The 6,426-nt window shown below is 43.1% G+C and overlaps 1 pseudogene; it reads right to left on the bottom strand.

The window, feature by feature from the left end:
• Positions 1-3,013: 3,013 nt before the first annotated feature.
• On the bottom strand, positions 3,014-3,778 carry LOC112821531 (phospholipid phosphatase 2 pseudogene; annotated as a pseudogene).
• Positions 3,779-6,426: the final 2,648 nt, after the last annotated feature.

Here is a 6,426-nt window from a genome sequence, read left to right as displayed (position 1 = left end):
TCTTCGCAGCCTTGTCACTGTTGCCTGCTCACACTGGGGGTCATCTGGGATGTCATACAGACTTACATTTTATTCATATCTAGTGACACACTGGTTTATTTTAAAAAATTATTCTGAAGTCCCATCTGCAGCATTTGTCCCACTAACGTGCAGCTCTAAATGATGCAACTCTCACACATATTAGAACATTTCCTACAAAGGAATCCAAATTAAACAAAGCTAATGGCATTCATGAAGTTCCCAAGTACCAGCGTACTTCCTGCTTTTTATATTCATTTGGAAAGGGGTAAATTGGCAGAAGCCTGGCTGGGACCGGCCCAACCATGGAGTCAAGTTCTTACTTTGCATTGCCAAGTCACATTTGTCTGGTCTTCCCTAGTTGAGCAGAGGGAGCTATTAGAGGTGGCATTCCCCAAAGCCTTCCAGCTCCCTTTTTAATCAAACTGGTAGAACCTCAAGACATGTTGCAGATCACATAAATCTTAATACTGGTTCTGTCTGGAAGCTCATCTCTATTAAATCTTGATCCATTTAGCCATTTGCAATACAACTCTTGCTTCAGGTTTGAGAGGTTAAAGATTTCAGGGCTGCTTTTGCATGGATTCACATGTATTTTACCAGAAGCTTATACCACTGTTACTGAAATTTGGGTTTTGACTTCTTTTGTTACAGTGTGAACAAACAGGGTATTTCTGGTCAAAATAAAGACAGTGAAGGGAAGCAGAAGCCCAGGGGGCTGTTTCCTTGCTGGTTCATTAGATCCAAACAAAGCCTCTAGGTACTTCTCTAAACCTGAAAACCCTGCAGAGCTGTAATATGAATAGTCTCTAAAACGGTTATGCCATGAGTTCCTTAAAACAAAGACATATGTTTGCAATTTTACACACTTGCATCACTGACATATGATTGCATTATAATTGCATCAGCTCGGCCAAGTTGTCTATAGAGCTCTGGCCAGAAATTCCCAGGAGGCACCAAGGTCTATCAGTGCTTAAACAAACATTTACTCCCTTGTTTTAAATTTTTTTTTCTCTTTTTGTGTCTTATGCCACTCCTGGCATTTTTTAAGTAGCTGTTTGCCATTAAGATGATTTTGAAGGAACTTTAAAAATAATAATTGTAAAAAATAATAATATGTAACATATATGTTTGTCAACAGGGAAGTGGGTGTAGAAAAATAATGGTAGATTCATATAATGGAAACTATTCGGTCACTAAATAAAATGGATCCTTTTTATTGTTGTTAAGTTAAATTAAGTATTTGTATTTGATATATGTATCAAATTAAGTATTGATACTTAAATGTATCTTTAGGTATTGAAAGAACAGAAACAAATTTCAAACATACTCAAAACAGTATGTATAGTAGGATCATATTTCAGTAAAATACTAATTATTATACATGTTGGTATATGCATAGAAAAAAACCTGAGAGGGCACCTGGGTCGCTCAGTGGGTTAAGCGTCTGCCTTCGGCTCAGGTCATGATCTAGGGTCCTAGGATCAAGTCCCTTATTGGGCTCCCTGCTCTGTGGGGAGTCGGTTTCTCCCTCTGCCCCTCCCCCCTGCTCCTTCTGTGCATGTGCGCTCGCGCGCTCGCTCGCTGGCTCTCTCTCTCTCTCTCAAATGAATAAATAAAATCTTTTTAAAAAAAATCTGAAGAAAGATAGCCCAAGATGTTAATAGGGGCTATTTTGGGGGCACCTGGGGGGCTCAGTCAGTTAAGCCACCCACTCTTTTTTTTTTTTAAGATTTTATTTATTTATTCATGAGAGACACACAGAGAGAGAGAGAGAGAGAGAGAGAGAGAGAGACGCAGAGGAGAAGCAGGCTCCCAAGGAGCAGGGAGCCCGATGTGGGACTCGATCCCAGGACTCTGGGATCATGACCTGAGCCGAAGGCAGACGCCCAACCATCTGAGCCACCCAGGCGCCCAAGCCACCCACTCTTAATTTCAGCTCAGGTCATGATCTCAGGGAAAAGACGGCTTGAGATTGTTTCCCCCTACCCCTCCCCCATTCGTGCACTCTCTCACAAATAAATAAATAAATAAAAGTTTTTTAAAAATAGGAGCTATTTTCAGAGATGAAATTGTAATTGATTTTTCCTATATAGTTCTATACTCCTTGGAATTTCTTATAAGTATTACTTTTTCAATCAGAAAAAATATTTTTTTTGAAAATCCATGTTATAATGTGTTCAAAACATCAAAAGAATCTATTGTTAATTAGAATAATATTAGCGAAATTTCTCATGGTCGCGTCTCAGTTGAGAGGTATATTATTAAACTTCTGTGAAAATAGTAGTTATTATTACTATAATAACTGATGCAGTAAAAAAAATAACAATAATAACCAGTATAACTAGCCCTCATTGAATCGAAAACAGTTTAATATAGGTTTTTGTTTATTTGTTTGGGGACTTTTGTGGTTTTTTTTTTTTTTCCATTTACCAGTTTATTAAAGGATGTGACAAATATGAACCAACACAGAGCGAGGCCAGGGAAACGAGTGCGCTGTTCTCCCCGTATCTCCAAATGACAATATTGCAGCCAGCTACTCTGACGCCTAAACTCAGCCGAGGCCCCAACGAGGAAGCATCTCCCTCTCTGCTGTAGGAACAATGCTCAGAATGACCACAAGGAACAGAGGCTGACATCATTTTCAAGAAAACGCTCTATTTTACTAAACGTCAACATAGACATATACGTTACACTTTATAAAAACACCATCTATTTGGATCTCTCGGGCTCCCCCAATCCAACAAAAGGGGGCTCTGAGGGAGCCAAGAGGACAGCACCCCCTTCCAAACACTGCGGCGGCCCCGTGCAGCCCCAGGCCGCCGGTCCAGGGCACAGGAGGCAAGGTTAGTGGAAGCCACTCCGGCAGCCAACGCGGGGCACCAGGAGCCTGTCCTGAGCCCTCATTGCCACCCCTTCCAGGACCACGAACACGCCGATGCACAGCCTGAGTCCTCGCTGGGCACACAGGTCCTGCCTCAGGAGGAGGAGACAGCTACCTATAGTGGCTGCAGTCAGCCTTGCCCAGGGTTAGTGTCAGTAATAGCCGGGGCTTCCGGTCCAACTCCTCCTCCTCCAGGCAGCCCTGCAGAGGCCGGGGCTTGGAAGTAAATGATGAGGCCGGCCACCAGCGCCCCCTGCAGAAGGCCAACGAGGACATCTCTCCAGTGGTGCTTGTGGTCAGACCCGCTCGCGGGTGTAGCCAGCATAGAGTGCAAAGGCCAACAGGAAGACCTGCACTGTGGGCCGCAGAAGTTGTGCCCACTTCCAGCAGAGCTGGGCCTGCACGTAGAGCTCCAGGAACATCATGCAGTATGTCCCAAAGGAGGAGTGTCCGGAATAGAAAGTCTGAACTCGGTTAGTGGGGCTTCCCCTGCACACCTTCTCCACCTGTGCCTAGACGGAGCAGTTGATGGGGCTTGAGTCAGGGTCACACACTGCCAAGAAGTTGGGCTGAAGATGGCCGATCATGTACTTGGCCCAGGTCTATAAGCGACTGACTCACTGCAGCCCCAAACAGGAACTTCCCCAACACCTTATAGACGGCAGCCACATAGTTGTTGAAGTCAGAGCGGGAATAGAAACGGTCTTTGTACACCAGGTAGGCCTCCCTGGCCAAGACAAGGATGATGGTAGCTGTGATGGTAACCCCGGCCATGAGCCCACGGGCGAGGGTGTCTGTAAGGTAGGGGTACCAGATAGAGTCATCTCCATATAAGTATGGTTAAGGACCATACTTATATGGGGTGTTCACAAGAGTCAGGATGTCAGAGAGGCTCCATTCAGATAAACGCAGTCGGGAAGATGGCAGAGGAGAAAGATCCTAAGCCACTTCCTCCAATGTACACATCAAGGCTACAACTCTATATAGAACAACTTGCTCTGAGAAGAAACCTTGAGACCAGCTTTTCCATAGCTGAAGATAAAAAGACAAAGCTACACTGAGAAGAACAGGAGGGGCAGAGACACAACACCCCTAGCATGACGACCCATAAGCCAGAGGGATTTCACAGGGGTGGAGGTCCTCCCTGGGGACCACCAAGCACAGCCCACTCCAGGGTTTTGTACTGGGAAGACTAGCTGCCATAACATCTGACTGTGAATATCAGCGGGGCTTAGCTCTGGGACACCTGGAGAGCTATACAAACCAAGATGCCACTCTTAAAGGGCCCCCACCCAAACTCACTTGCTCCAAGATCCAGCACAGAGGCAGCAGTTTTAAAAATGCCTGGCCCATATGTGAAGATTGACTGATTATAGGGTATGCACCAGAGGGGCAGGGATGTATAGGAACTTTCAGTGGGAATGGAAGCACTGATGGGCACCATTTTTCTTACCCTCCTTTAGCCTAGCTGTCCAGACACTGGTGAGCACCAATTCTAACATTCTCCATCGACCTTGCTAGCATCCACCTGGCATTCCCTGTGGACCCATCCTACCCAACATGCCCACCCCACAGGTGCCCCTCCAAGGAGGGTCCCATCCTGCCACACCCAACAGGAAGCCTCAGCCAGTACCAGTACCCCTCAAAAGTAACACCCGCTGCAGGGAGGAAGAGCAACAGTAATGACCTGGCCTCATAGCCAGACCACACCAGGGGCTAACCCCACCCACCATCATGCCAGCAGCAGCCACAACTGGGCATCTAAGCCAGCCAGGCCAGGGCCAACCCTGCCCACCCAGTGTGCCTGCAGCAATCATGGCCTCACCACGACAGAGGGCTCATGCAGCCAACACAGGAGACACCTCTGGAGTGCTTCATTTTGGTGACTGGGGGGATTGGGCTTCTGGGTCCCACCAGACTTCTATATAAGACCACTACCATCAAGACCAGGAAACATAGCTGACCTATCTCATTCATAGAAATAAACACTACAAGTCAGACAAAATGAAGAAACAGAAGAATATGTTCCAAATGAAAAAACAAGACCAAACCTCAGGAGGAAAAAAAAAAAAAAAAAAAGCTAAATGAAACCAAGATAAGCAGTCTACCCAATAGAAATTTGAAAGTAATGGTCATAAAGATGTTCACCGAACTTGGGAGAAGAGTAGACAAATTCAGTGAGATATTTAACAAAGAGATAGAAATATAAAAAAGAACGAATCAGAGCTGAAGAATACAATAATTGAAATGAAAAATATACTAGAGGAAACCAACAGCAGATTAGAAGATGCAGAAGACAGATCAGTGATCTAAAACACAGTTGCAGAAATCATTCAAGCTGAACAGCACAAAGAGAAAAGAATTTTTAAAAATGAGGATAAATTAAGGGACCTCTGGTACAACTTCAAGTGTACTACCATTCACATTGTAGGGGTCCCAGAAGGAAAAGAGAGAAGGGGGCAGAAAACTTATTTGAAGAAATAATAGCTGAAAACTTCCCTAATCTGGGGAAGGAAACAGATATCCAGGTCCTAGAAGCACAGAGAGGCCATACAAGGTGAACCCAAAGAGGTCCACACCAACACACATAATAATTAAAATACCAAAAATCAAAGATAAAGAGAAAATTTTAAAAGCAACAAGATAAATTTAACTAATTACATACCAAAAACAACACCCATAAGACTATCAGCTGATTCTCAGCAGAAATTTTGCAGGCCAGAAGAGAGTGGCATGATATATTCAAAGTGCTGAAAGGGAAAAACCCAAAACCAAGAATACCCAGCAAGTTTCTCATTCAGAATTGAAGGACAGATAAAGAGTTTCCCAGACAAATAAAAGTTAAAGAACCAGCCTTGTCAAAAATGCTAACAGGACTTCTTTAAGCAGAAACGAAAAGGCCATAACTGGAAGTAAGAAAATTATGAAAGAAAAAAAATCCACTGGTAAGAGCAAACATATAGTAAAGATAGTAGATCAATCACTTATAAAGCTAATAGGAAGGTTAAAAAACAAAAGTAGCAAAATCAACTATATCTACAATGATTAGTTAAGGGATACACAAAATAAAATGATGTAAAATATGATATCATATACATAAAATGTGGTGGTGGGGGTGTAAAAATGTAGTGCTTTTAGAATGCCTTTGAACTCACATGACCATCAGCTTAAAATAGGCTACTATGTAACAGGATGTTATATGTGAACCTCATGGTAACCACAAAACAAAAACCTGTAATATATGCATAAAAAAGTAAAGAGAAAGGAATCCAAGCATAACACTAAAGAAAGTAATTAAATCACCAGGGAGGGAGCAAGAGAAGAAAGGAACACAGAAGAACTACAAAAACAACCAGAAAATAATTAACAAAATGGCAATCAGTACATATCTAAAGATAATTACTTTACATATAAATGGACTAAATGCTCCAATCCAAAAACATAGGATGACTGAAAGGATAAAAAACAAGACCCATCTATATGCTGTCTATAAGAAACCCACTAAAGACCTAAAGACAAGGGTG

This window comes from Callorhinus ursinus, unplaced genomic scaffold, assembly GCF_003265705.2.
Source record: "Callorhinus ursinus isolate GAN/ISIS: 27379988/994484 unplaced genomic scaffold, GSC_fseal_2.0 scaffold10, whole genome shotgun sequence".
Lineage (NCBI taxonomy): Eukaryota > Metazoa > Chordata > Mammalia > Carnivora > Otariidae > Callorhinus > Callorhinus ursinus.
Note: the sequence above shows the minus strand (reverse complement) of the source record. Positions and strands in the feature narration are given on the sequence as shown.